The 8,665-nt window shown below is 34.0% G+C and overlaps 1 long non-coding RNA gene across 1 annotated transcript; it reads right to left on the bottom strand.

Moving 5' to 3' along the window:
* Positions 1-6,651: 6,651 nt before the first annotated feature.
* Positions 6,652-7,402, bottom strand: LOC107848204. Its single transcript, XR_001667903.2, has 2 exons — positions 7,184-7,402; positions 6,652-7,107 (listed from the first exon to the last, which is right to left on the bottom strand). It is a non-coding gene; the product is annotated as an uncharacterized LOC107848204 (long non-coding RNA).
* Positions 7,403-8,665: the final 1,263 nt, after the last annotated feature.

The following is an 8,665-nucleotide window of genomic DNA, read 5'->3' as shown; positions in this document are numbered from 1 at the left end:
TTCTTAGAGGCTACTCTATTCTAAACCCTGAATTATGCCTTTATAAAGGGTGTCTTACTCCCTTAAAGAGGCATCACAAATATCCCAAAAATTCATGGATATTCATGTAAAAAGATCGAAATCTCTAATATCCCACAAAATCATGAGATATTCATAAAGAGACCATCCTTTGTTCGACAAATACGTCGTCAACATTCTTCGAATTATGAAGAAAATCAAGAGAGAAAGAAAAGAATCAAGGGAGAGAACAAATTTGTATCCCATCATTTATCAATGAAATTGTTATTTCTTCATATTTTTATTTGTGGTTCAAGTTTATTTTTCATGAATTAAATATGTAGAAAATAGATGCAATTGTAATAGTGTAAATTTTTATTTGTCTTTTAATTTCTTTGTTAAGAAATTAGGTTTTGTCTATATTTTTGAGTGAGTAAATTTTAAAACACTTTTCAAAGTCATACAATTTTGAATCACTAATAATAGCCTTGAACATATTTAATCTAAGAAAATTATACATCATAAAAGGAATCAAAACAAAATAGGAGTAGAATTTGTTTTTATAAATTTAGAGATCGAGTACTACATAAAATTACCTTAGAAGAAATATATTCAATATTGAATTAGATCTGTCGTATGTACCAAGTTTCTCAATATAAATGACATAAGCATGAATCATCAAAATTTAATAAATAAGAAATAATAATTGAAATAAAAATAGAAAATCTTAGCCTATAAAGAAATAAATCATTTATATTTACTGAGAATAGAGAACATGTAAGTAAAGTTTAATAAAGATAAATTCTCACCAATATATAATTTCTTCAAATAAATTGGTACTATTCAAAAAAAAAAAAAACTACTGAAATTAGGCATAAAATTATTTTCCCAAGGATAAATTTACAATTTAAAAAAAAACCCATAAACCCTACTTTCTAGCTGATCAACAAGGCCATCACCTCCGGTGGGTTAGACCCACCGGAAAACACTAAATCGTTAGCTGAATCGCCTACTAAGCAAACCTAAGCTAATCTACTTAAGCCTAGGAATACTTTTGTTAATGAAAGCCGAGTACTACCTAAACCAGTGATATTGATGGAGGGCGAACCAAGTATCACTTGAAAATCATCAGAGATACGAAATTTAATAATGCAGAAAAATTTACAATGTGCAATAATAGGTAAATTTTCATATGGAAAATCAGGTATCATTGAATTGAGGAGATTGTTACCGAGTCAGTACGGGATCAAGGGAAAATCTAATATCGGTGTTCTTGACTCCAGACACATTCTCATTATATTGGATGTAATGGAAGATTATGTTAACCTATTATCAACAGCTGCATATTATATCAAAGCCAATGATCGATATTGGCAGATGCGAATGCTAAAGTGGGATCCATGGTTTAAACTTGATATGGAAACTACTATAGGGGTTGCATGAATTTCGATGCCTGATTTACCTCCTCATTTTTTTTGCTAAAGAGAATTTTTTCCATGGCATCAGCTAATGGAAAACCTCAACAGTTGATATGGCCACTAAGAACAAGACGAGACCCAGCTGCGCAAGAGTTAAGGTGGAAATAGATTTAGTGGCTAAATTACCTCAAAGAGTTGGAATAAATCAGGAAGATGATATGAAAGGGGAAATAACGTTTAAATAGGTTCAAATACATTATGACTATATGCCTAAATATTGTAAGGAATGCTATTTACAAGGGCATAATGAAGATACTTATTGGAGCGAACATCCTAAATTACATGAGGAGTAATTAGAGGACCAGAGGAGATAACTAACTCAACAGAGGGATGGAAATAAAGACAAAGAGGAAGGAGATCTCATTAATAATCAAAGGAGGAGACAAAACTATAAGCAACAGTGGCTTACTAGGAGGAATAAGTATACACGGGACAAGTATGGTCATATAGTAGGGGAAGTAGAAGAAGAAGCCCAGACGAAAATTCACACTTCTAATACTTTTGATGCACTAGTTGATGGGTATACACTTAATGATCATAAAAATAAAGGAAAGAGAGGACAATTCTGAAAAGGTGTAAAACCATGAGCAGGGCAAGCAAAGCACCAAAGAATGGGTAACTAGCAGCTTTGGAAGCAATATAATGACCAGAGAGAGCAACGGGAATCAAGAGGAGCAAAAATCACAGAAAGAACAATCACAAGATGAGAATGCTGAACAGGTGGAACTAAAAAATATGACACGTGATAAGGAGGTGCAGAATGATAATTCAAGTAAAGAGGAATCAATGCAGTTAGCTGTTGTGATTACTAAGAAAAATAAGGAAGAAGCAGAGGTAGTAGAAGATGTATTACCACTGGCCATGCATACTAATAATCAGATGGAGTATAGTAATAAGAATAAAGTATGTATAGATGAGGAGGATTTGGAATCTACCATTGATAAAATTGCAATAGAAGGAAATTTGTCTCCTAAGCAGATTGATAAAATGAAGATGAATCAAGGGGTGCAAAGAAGGAGAGAAAAAGGTTCAAAACTATCATCAATGCAGACTCGAAGCTCTTTGAAAAATAATTCCAAATGAATGCACTTATTTGGAATATCAGATCAGTGAATACCCCGCGGACATTCACAAGATTGATTAATCTTCAAAAGAGACATCAATTTTATTTGATAGGATTGATGGAACCTTTCCACAATTATCAAACAATTGAAGATTACAAAAGAAAGTTAGGGATGCAATATGCAATAACTAATGGTTCTGGGAAAATATGGGGATTTATGGATGATATGATTTCTTTTTCAGTTGTAAGGGATGAAGAACAACAATTAACTTTGAAGTTGCAAATTCAGGAAGCAGGGTGTACTGTCTATGTAACTTTAGTTTATGCTAAGTATTCATCAAATGAGAGTGTGGAGCTATAGGAATCATAGGAAGAAATGACTCATAACAATAAATATCCATGGTTAATAGGAGGGGATTTTAATGTTTTAACAAATAAAGAAGAGAAGTTGGGTGGACTTTTAGTTACTGTTTCTGAAATAAAGGATTTTAAGCATTGTCTTAATACTTGTAGCTTTGAAGATTTGGGATTTAAAGAAAGAAAGTATATGTGGTGGAATGGAATAACATATGAAGAATGTATTTTTAAGAGACTCGATAGAGTGCTTTGTAATGATAAATGAGTGACCTATTTCCAGTAATTAAAATTTAGCATCTCATCAGAAGTGGGTCAAACCACACTCCCCTGCAGCTCAGTTTTAAGACTCTGTAGGAATATATTGCTAAGCTTTTCAATTCTTAAATATGTGGCTTAAGGAAGAGGGATGCTTAGACACAGTAAGGCAGAACTGGTCAACTGATTTGCAAGGGAACCCTTTTATAATGTTTCATCATAAGCTGAAGAGAGTTAAAGCTGCATTAGCAAAATGGAGTAGAGAAAGTTTTGGGAATATATTTCAAGAAATTGCCACTCTAGAGGACATTATCAAAGTCAGGTAGCAACAATTTGAGATATCCCGATCTGGAGCAAACATGAAAGCTTTATTCAAGGCTCAAGCTGAACTGAATATTCAACTTAGAAGAGAGGAAGAATTTTGGAAGCCGAAAGTAGGGCTACAGTGGTTTAAAGATGGGGAAATAAATACCAATTTTTTCCATGCAGTGGTACAAGGAAGAAAAAATAGACTGAAATTAAAGAGGATACAAAATGATGAAGGCCAGTGGTTGGAGGATCAAGAGGGTATTGCTGATGTAATTGTTAGTTTCTTTCAGAAACAATTTGAGAAAGAGGGAAATAATAATGACTTTTCTATGCTGGAAGAACTACCACAGGTCATTTCACAAGAGCAGAATACAGATTTGAGAAAAAACCTTGATCTTATGAAGGTGAAACAAGCAGTAATGAGATTAAATAGGGATAGCACTGCTGGTCTAGATGGTATGACAGGAGCCTTTTTCCAAGATGCTTGGGAAATTATAGGGTTTGATGTTTATTTAATGGTAATTGATTTCTTTTGTAGGTATGAACTACCAAGATTTGTAACCCATAAAAATTTGGAACTTCTACCCAAGAAGTTAGTGATTAATACCTTTTCTGATTTGAGACTAATTTCTCTAAGCAACTTTGTTAATAAAGTATTTTCTAGACTTATTCATAAAAGGTTAAAGAGGTTCCTGCCTGATATCATATCAGAAGAGCAGGCTTGATTTGTATAAGGGAGAAGTATTGCTGAAAAAATTCTGGTAGTTCAAGAAGTTGTCTCTGAAATAAGGAAAAGAGGAAAGGTTCCTAATATGGTGATTAAACTTGACATGTTGAAGGCTTATGGATAGGGTGGATTGGCTGTACCTTACTAAGGTGTTAAAGAGGGTAGGTTTTTCAGAAATAATTATTGATATGATCTACAGGTTGGAGAGCAATAACCGATATTCTATCTTGATAAAAGGTCAACCAAAGGGATTCTTTAGATCTCAAAGGGTACAAAGGGATTCTTTAGATCTCAAAGGGTATTAAAACAGGGTGATTCCTTATCTCCTATTCTTTTTATTATACCAATTGAAATTATGTCTAGAGCACTGAAATCCTTAATTCTACAAAAAGAATTCAAGATTATTGGATTACCAAGGGGTAGTCCAAAGATAAATCATTTTCCATTTGAAGATGATATGATCATTTTGTGTAAAGCTGAATTGGGTACTATGAAGGCAGTGGTAGACACTTTGGAAAGATATGAGATAGTCTCAGGTCAGAAGGTTAATAAGGATAATAGTGCAATTTATTTGCACAAGGGAGTGTACCAAGATATTATTATTATGGCTGAGGTGGCATTAGGTATCCTAAGGAAGGATTTTCCTTTTACCTACCTTAGATGTCCTATTTTTCACATGAAGAAGAATAAGCTATTCTATCAAACATTGATGAATAAAGTAAGCTCCAAATTACAAGGATGGAAAGGTAAGATTCTTTCTTATGGAGGAACAGCAATTCATATTAAACATGTTTTACAGAGTATTCCTATTCACTATTTATCAGTAATGAATCCTCCCTTAAATGTCATGACTGCTATACAGAAAATGGTTGCTCAATTTTTTCGAAGTAGTCATATAGGAGGAAAAAATAGACATTGGGTTAGATGGAACTTTTTATGTCTACCTGAAGATGAAGGAGGTTTGAGTTTTAGAAGGATTCAAGATGTGTCTATGGCTCTCTTCTGTAAACTATGGTGGAACTTTAGGACTAAATCTTCAATTTGGAGTACTTATATGCATAAGCAAGAATAATCCTCCTAATGAAGTTATGTGAAAGCCAGGATCTGGATCACAGGTGTGGAAGAAGATATTGCAGGCACGAGATTTGATGGAACACCAGTATTGTGGAAGATTAAAAGTGGAGAAAAAAATTTGTGGTTTGATAATTGGATAGGATATGGTAATGTTCATACCATTATGACCTGACTAGAGAATGGGACAACAGATATCAGAAAGTGAAGGATGTAATAAGAGAAGATAGGTGGAACGAATAGTTGATTGGTCAATTGGATAACTAAGAAGTCAAAGATCTTATCATTGATAAGATAGAGCCTCCAATCAGTGGTCTAGGATCTGACAAACCTATTTGGATATTGGAAACAACAGGGACCTTTACTGTGAAGTCAGCTTGGTAATATATGAGATAAAGAGAAATTAAAAATAGTGTCTTCAAGGACATTTGGAAAAAGGGCCTGCCTTTTAAAATGACTTTCTTAATATGGAGATTTTTGAAAGGGAAAGTGCCAGTGGATGAAAATATGAGAAGATGGGATTGTCAAGGACTTACTAGGTATAGGTGTTGCACTATTCCAGAGTGGGAAACCATCTCACATGTGTTTCTTAGGGATCCACATGCTAATAGGACTTGGTCCTATTTCTCTTCTTTTGCAGGTATTACTATAGATGGACAAAGTTTCAGGGAGTCTATACTTGCATGGTGGAATATGAACAGCAGAAAGAGAGAAAAAACATACTATATGGCTGTTCCTAGCATGATTGTATGGGAATTGTGGAAAAGGAGGAACTCTAGAAAGCATAAAGGCAAATCTAGTTCAGTACACAAAGTAATATACAATGCCACTAGAAACATTGGTATGTTACTTAAAGTAAGAAGACCATGTCAACAATTTCCTATTACTTGGTCGGAGATAGTTACAATATTGGAGTAGAGAACAACCAAAATAAAGATCACTATAGTGTTGTGGAGATTTCCTAATGAAGGGTGGGTGAAGTACAAAACTGATGGAGTTTCTAGGGGGAATCCTGGAGTGAGTTCATATGCTTTCTGCTTAAGAGACACTCAGGGAGATCTAATCTATGACCAAGGAGCTAAAATGGAAGATACATCTAATATGGAAGCAGAAACTATGGCAATACTACAAGCAGTAAGACATTACAGTACTTCAATATATGATAAAACAGTTTTTCAAACAGATTCATTATTTGTGCAGAAGACAGTCACTAGGGAGTGGGCATGTCCTTGGAATCTAACAGGTTATCTAGAGCAAATATGGAGTTTAACAAGCCACAAGCAAATAAAAATACAACATATAATAAGAGAAGGCAATCAGTTTCCAGATCACCTTGCAAACCAGGCAATAGATAAAGGAGAATTCTTTTTTACAAGTTTTCAGCAGCTAGAAAGTAAAGGCAAGAGAATTCTAAGTAGTGATAAGATGCAATGTCCATACATAAGAGTTTCACCATTGAGAGGGTGATAGGGATGACCAGGCTAAAGTTTAACTTGAGCAAAAATAAATATGTACAAAATTACAGTCATCAAAGCTATACAAAGCTATATAGCCTATTCTACTACAATAAACAAAAAGGGCTCGCAGTGTAAGAAAGGGTTTTTACTAGATCTGCTAATAATACACCTGCAGAGATACACATATTTCAGCTACTTGCGGGTCCGAGCATCTTGTTATCTCCCTCCCAGTAGTAGCAACAAGATAAAACACAGTCTTCAGAGCAAGGATTCAAAGAGACCAAAAATAGAATAAAAAATAGAGGCTTACCTATATGTTGATGTACTCTCAGGGGTCCAAACCCATCAATGAAGCTCCAAAAAAACTTGATATTCCCAACAACCAGAGCACAACTAGGAAATTAGAAGATTTTGAATAAGAAATTGAAACTGCTTGGGAGATGTATTGAGAAGAGCAGAAGGTACTTACTTCTGATAGCTGAAATGCGAGCTATTTCAAAACAAATCCATGGCACAGAGTTGATAATCCACAACAACTTCAAGAGAAGGCTTAGATTCACTATCAGAGAATACAAAATTTCTTCAGGTTATGGTAGATTCGACGGATTGATTTTAGGAAACACAAACCCTATTTTTTCAGGTATATGTAATGAACAAAAAAGGCCGGGTCACAGATTTGGATCCTTTTCGGAATAGGCCCTTTTTGTTAATTTTCAATATCTTATTTTGGCTGTAGATTTTATGGTGGGTTGGTCCATTATTGTAAAAACTATTAGTAATTTCTTTATTTTCCATTAATCAATAAAATACCAAATTAAAGTAAAAAAAACTACTGAAACTCATCTGAAGCATTTTCTTTGCACAACTAAAACTAAAATGTTTTATTCATGTATGTATATTTTCGTAGTGTAAGATACACACATATACTCACACACACACACACATATATATATATATTATTTTTGTCTGTTTATCTCCCATCTTTTTAGTACATTATTACTTTCCATTAATAAAATTAATTAAGAATTATAAAGGCTGGAGGTGGAAGAATAAATGAATAAAGAAGGTAATTATAGTTGGAGGTGAAAAGGTCAAGAATTGAATAAGTAATTTTTGATTTATAAAAATAAATTAAATAGAAAAATTAAAGAAAAAATGATCAAAAAAAGGAGAATTAAGATAAATAAAAATGGATCAGGTGCACTTATTTCATCTCCATTAGTTTATTTGGCCTAGATTTCTTAACTATTGAAAGAGGATACATCCTATCTTGTTAAAGATATATATATATATATCTTGATTTCTGTTACTTGGTAGGAGTTAATTGAGACTAGCATATTATTTACTGGGGTATGTATTGTTATTTTTTGCGGTGGTTGGTGTCACTTTCTAGAATCGAGAAAAGTATACTGGTTTTATTGCTATTGATATACATGGTGGATTGATTTTTAATTCTTCCCTATAGAGTTTGCGCGTTATTATATTTGTGCTCGCCATATTTTCTTTCTTATCATATTGAGTAGTATTTGTAGGGATCGATGATGGATGAGGGTCATGTCATAGGTCGGGATCGGGGTTGGGGCTGGACTAGGGTCTAGGGTGAGGGCGGGTGAAACATCTTGGTTTTTAGACCTTAGAAATTTTCCAAAATTCTGATCTCTAGACCCAACACGACTCATAGGTATGAGCCATATAATGGGGTACATATGGTATGGTTCGCTCATATACTAACTAGTGTTGGTTGGTGGGATGGATTTTGATCACTGGAATGGATACGACTTAGGGGTACGAGTCGTATTGGTGGTTATGGGTCGTTTGGTTCCTTAACTTAATCTTAGACTTGGTTACTTAGGTTGAATCTGATTACGAGTGACTCACCATGAGATGTAAGCTAGGGTACAAATCATACTAGGGACTCGTATTGTAAACAATATTCAATTCCCCACGTATT

The sequence above is a fragment of the Capsicum annuum genome, chromosome 1 (genome assembly GCF_002878395.1).
Source record: "Capsicum annuum cultivar UCD-10X-F1 chromosome 1, UCD10Xv1.1, whole genome shotgun sequence".
NCBI classification, from domain to species: Eukaryota; Viridiplantae; Streptophyta; class Magnoliopsida; order Solanales; family Solanaceae; genus Capsicum; species Capsicum annuum.
Note: the sequence above shows the minus strand (reverse complement) of the source record. Positions and strands in the feature narration are given on the sequence as shown.